The 5028-nt window shown below is 46.9% G+C and overlaps 1 protein-coding gene across 4 annotated transcripts in view; it reads left to right on the top strand.

Annotated features, from left to right (window-relative positions):
* GFOD2 (glucose-fructose oxidoreductase domain containing 2) overlaps positions 1–5028 on the top strand; it is a 46210-nt gene that overhangs the window by 33604 nt on the left and 7578 nt on the right. The gene's annotated exons all lie outside the window — the stretch shown is intronic.

Raw genomic sequence — 5028 nt, 5'->3', positions numbered from 1 at the left:
GTACGTACAGTAGGCTATGGCAGAGGCAGATTGTGTCCCTCTGGGCAGTCCTCAGAGGGTCCTTGCTTTCCTCTGGGTGTCCCTTTTTGGGCTCATACCTGCAAATAGTACTACTCTGGGATATCACTAGGGGTTCTTATAGCTGTGCGAGGAAGAAGGTTCAGCCTTCCCCTATCACCTATTAGTAAATCCTTGAGCACCAATTAAAGATATACTCTTAAGACTGCAGTACCCAGGGTGGCGCCTGTGGTTCAGTGGGTAGGGCGCCAGCCCCATATACCGACCGTGGCAGGTTCAAACCCAGCCCTGGCCAAAAAAAAAAAAGACTGCAGTACCCAGGGTGGCGCCTGTGGCTCAGTGGGTAGGGTGCTGGCCCCATATACCAACGGTGGCGGGTTCAAACTCAGCCCCGGCCAAACTGCAACAACCAAAAAATAGCTAGGTATTGTGACGGGTGCCTGTGGTCCTAGCTACTCGGGAGGCTGAGGCAAGAGAATTGCCTAAGCCCAGGAGTTGGAAGTTGCTGTGAGATGTGTGACGCCACAGCACTCTACTGAAGACAAAAAAGTGAGACTCTGTCTCTACCAAAAAAAAAAAAAAGATTGCAGTCCCTAACCCTTGGGGCATGGACTGGCCTGTGGCCTGCTAGGAACTGGGTTGCACAGGAGGAGCCGGAGCAGTGGATGAGCAAGCAAAGCTTCGTAAGTATTTACAACCTCTCTTCATCACTGCCTAAGCTCTGCCTTCTGTCATAAACAGTGGCATCAGATTCTCGTAGGAGCCAACCCTACTATAAACTGCATGTGAGGCATCTGTGTTGCACACTCCTTATGAGAATCTGATGCCTGATGATCTGAGATAGAGATGTGACAGCTTAAATCATCCCGAAACCATCCCCCCATCCATAGAAAAATTACCTTCCACGAAACTGGTCCCTGGTGCCAAAAAGGTTGGGGACCACTGCTCTAAGAGATGGCCCTTCAAGGGCCTGGAAATGATTACATTTCAGACAATGTAAAGTTTGTCTCTGAAGTCAGATTTCAGGGACCTGGACCTTAGGGAATGGATTGTGATTGACATGTTTGTTCTTATACTGCTGTGGCATGCAGCACCACAGGAAGGAGAGGCTGTGTGGCAAGGCTGTCATTTCCCATGTTTTGTTAGCCCTTGATTACAGTGAGTACACACCCTTCCTGCCTAACTGCAATCTTACGTTGCCAGAGGGCAGGAAGGCTAGGGCTGCTCTAGGCTTCCCTGACAAGATCCATGGACAGCTTCTCCACTCCCTTGGGAAACTGTGGCCTCAGAGACCTCCTGCCCCTGGCTGGGCGTGGGTTGCTGAGCTGTTCTCTTGCAGTTCCTATTGGGCTTCTCTTTCCTATCAATTGTAGACAAATAATTCTTCTCTTTATCTTATATAAATCAAAACCTGTTTTCATAGGTAAACAAACTAGTAAATATTCATTCAGCAATTTTTTTTTTCTTTTTTGAGACAGAGTCTCAAGCTGTCGCCTTCAGTTGAGTGCTATGGAGTCACAGCTCACATCAACCTTAAACTCCTGGGCTCAAGTGATCCTCTTGCCTCAGCCTCCCAAGTAGTTGGGACTATAGGTGCCCACCACAATACTCGGCTATTTTATGGTTGCAGTTGTCATTGTTTTAGATGGCTCAGGCTGGGCTCGAACCTGCCAGCCTCGGGATATATGGCTGGTGCCCTACCCACTGAGCTACAGGCACTGCCCAATATTTTTTTCTTTGGAGTCTATCTCTGTCGCCTGGGTTGAAGTGCATTGGCATGATCATAACTCACAGCAACCTCAAACTCCTAAGCTCAAGCTACCCTCCTGCCTTAGCTTCCTGAGTAACTGGGACTATAGGTGTGCGTCACCATGCCTGGCTAATTTTTTTTTTTTTTTTTTTTTTGAGACAGAGTCTCAACTATGTTGCCCTCTGTGGGGTGCCGTGGCGTCACAACTCACAGCAACCTGAAACTCTTGGGCTTAAGCAATTTTCTTGTTTCAGTCTCCTAGGAGCTGGGACTATAGGCACCCGCCACAAAGCCTGGCTAAGCTCAGCTAATTTTTAAATTTTTTGTAGAGCTGGGCTTTCACTCTTATTCAGGTTTGTCTCAAACTCCTAGCCTCAAGCAATCCTCCTACTACAGTCTCCTAAAGTACCAAGTTTTTATTTTATTTTGTTTGGTTTTGTTTTTGAGACAGTCTCACTATGTCGCCCTTAGTAGAGTGCTATGGCATCACAGCTCACAGCAACCTCAGACTCTTGGGCTTAAGTGATTCTTTTGTGTCAGCCTCCTAAGTACCTAGGACTACAGGCTCCCGCCCCAACACCTGGCTCTTTTTTTGTTGCAGTTGTCATTGTTGTTTTTAGCTGGCTTGGGCTGGGTTTGAACCCACCAGCTTCAGTGTATGTGGCTGGCGCCCTACCCACTGAACTACTGGTGCCGTCCAACAACCTCAAACTCTTGGGCTCAGAGATTCTCTTACCTCAGCCTCCTCAGTAGCTGGGACTACAGGTGCCCGCTACAATGCCCAGCTATTTTTTGGTTGTTGTTGCAGTCGTCGTTGTTTAGCAGGCCCCGGCCAGGCTTGAACCCGCCAGCCTCGGTATATGTGGCCAGCACCCTACTCACTATGCTATAGGTGCCAAGCCAGTACCATGTTACATTCATTCATTTATTTATTTATTTATTTTTATTTTTTTGAGACAGAGTCTCACTTTGTAGCCCTCGGTAGAGTGCCATGGCGTCATAGCGCACAGCAACCTCCAACTCTTGGGCTTAGGCAATTCTGCCTCAGCCTCCTGAGCAGCTGGGATCACAGGTGCCATAACGCCCAGCTATTTTTTGTTGCACTTTGGCCAGGGCCGGGTTCAAACCCGCCACCCTTGGAATATGGGGCCGGTGCCCTACTTGCTGAGCCACAGGCGCCACCCAAGATAGCTTATCTTTTGATATTTGACATTGGAGCTATTCATTGGACTCCAGATTCTTTGGAGGGCAGATGGTGGTTCCAGATTGAATTTAAAAGTAGACCTAAGTCAACACTTTAGCAAAGGGTTGGTTCAAGGGGAATGAAGCCACTGTGGTCACTTGATTTTTTTCCATCTTTTGTGGCATAAAGTAGGCTGGAGAGGTGAGATTGTGTACAGAGAGCTCTGGAGACTCTTGGGTCTTCTTTCTGAATTTTAGGGTCCACACAAGACCATTTCCAAGCAGTACAGGAGGGAAGAAGAAACCCCAGCATTCTTTGGCAACAAACTTACTGTTTTCTGGTGGACTTTGGGTCACCTAATATAAACAGAGAGGAGCAGAGATGACCAAAGGCTTCTGGAGTCTTGGGTCCCAGCCCTTGGCAAAGCAAAGGCTATCAGTCCTCTCTGTATCTCTTTTGTACATAGGAGGGAATGAATGTGAGGGTCTTGGGCTGTTCTGTACATATTTGAGATAAGGCTGAATAAGCCTGTGTCAGTGGGACCTGCCCTCAGGCACTGCCCACTGAGACCCTAAAGGAGTCAGTAGAATGTGTTGTGACCAGGAAATTTGCTTTGTCTGTGTTTTTTGGGGGTTTTTTTTTCTTTTTTCTTTTTAATTCTTCTTTTGGTTTTTTTGTTTTTTTTTAAGAGACAGAGTTTCAGTCAGTTGCCCTCTGTAGAGTGCTATAGCATCACAGCTCACAGCAACCTCCAGCTCTTGGGCTTAGGCGATTCTCTTGCCTCAGCGTCCCAGTAGCTGGGACTACAGGCACCCACCACAACACCCAGCTATTTTTTTTGGCCAGGGCTGGGTTTGAATCTGCCATGTCCGGCATATGGGGCCGGCGCCTACTCCTTTGAGCCACAGGTGCCACCCTACTACGCCTGGCTATTTTTTGTTGCAGTTTGGCCGAAGCTGGGTTTGAACCCGCCACCCTCTATATAGGGCCAGTGCCCTACTCACTGAGCCACAGGCACCGCCCATTTTTGGTTGTTTTTTTTTTTTTTTTTTTTACTTTGAATTCTGACTCAATTTCAACACTTGGGGAAATGGCCAGCAGAATTCCAGTCTTCCCGGGGCCTAGGTATAAGTGTGCTGACTGTCATCAGAGCACCAGACTGACCTTGACATCAGGTCCCATTATTGTCCCTCTCGGCATAGGTGGGCTTCTTTGAAATGACAGCATCAACTGCCCCACTCATCCTTACCAGGATGGTATATAACTGCCCTCTAAGTGCTGACCAAGAAAGTCACTGGAGTCACATTACAAGGAAAGATATGGCTTTCCTGTTGTCCCAAGCAGAAAAGCAGATTTGCTCAAGATCATTTTTCAAAATAGTTGGATTCTCAGGCCAAGTAAAGTGGCTCATACCTGTAATCCCAGAACTCTGGGAGGCCAAGGTAGAAGGATTGCCTAAGCTTAGGAGTTCAAGACTAGCCCAAGCAACATAGTGAAACCATACCTCTGCAAAAAGTAGAAAAAATTATGCAGGTATGGTGGCAAACATTTATAGTCCCAGCTGCTTGAGAGACTGAGGATCACTTGAGCACAAGAATTCAAGGCTGCACGCTAGCCTGGGCAATAGAGGGAGACCCTGTCTCAAAAATAAATCAATAAATAAAATGAAGATTTAAAAAGTAGGATTCTCAGGTCAGAGATGGTGGCTTATGGCTGTAATCCCAGCACTTTGGGAGGCTGAGACAGGAGGATCACTTGAGCTGAGGAGTTTGAGGTTATAATGAGCTATGATGTCACTATTATACTCTAGCCAGTGTGACAGAGCAAGACCATGTCTTGACCTTTTTTAGGCCACTCACACCTGTAATCCTAGCACTCTGGGAGACTGAGGTGGGTAGATTAGTCTAGTGGCTCCCAAACTTATTTTTCTTTCAAGTATAGTAGCAGAACCTTTTTCATTTAAAAAATAGAAAAAAGTTTCTCAGGATTTTGTACAACATAAATGTTGCGTTCTTCTTGGGGTATTTCTCCCTGTGCTATTTGAAATCATTTATCTAGTCCCAGGTCTCTAGATAGG

This window comes from Nycticebus coucang, chromosome 2 (genome assembly GCF_027406575.1).
Source record: "Nycticebus coucang isolate mNycCou1 chromosome 2, mNycCou1.pri, whole genome shotgun sequence".
Lineage (NCBI taxonomy): Eukaryota > Metazoa > Chordata > Mammalia > Primates > Lorisidae > Nycticebus > Nycticebus coucang.
This window is presented reverse-complemented; position numbering and strand designations above follow the sequence as displayed.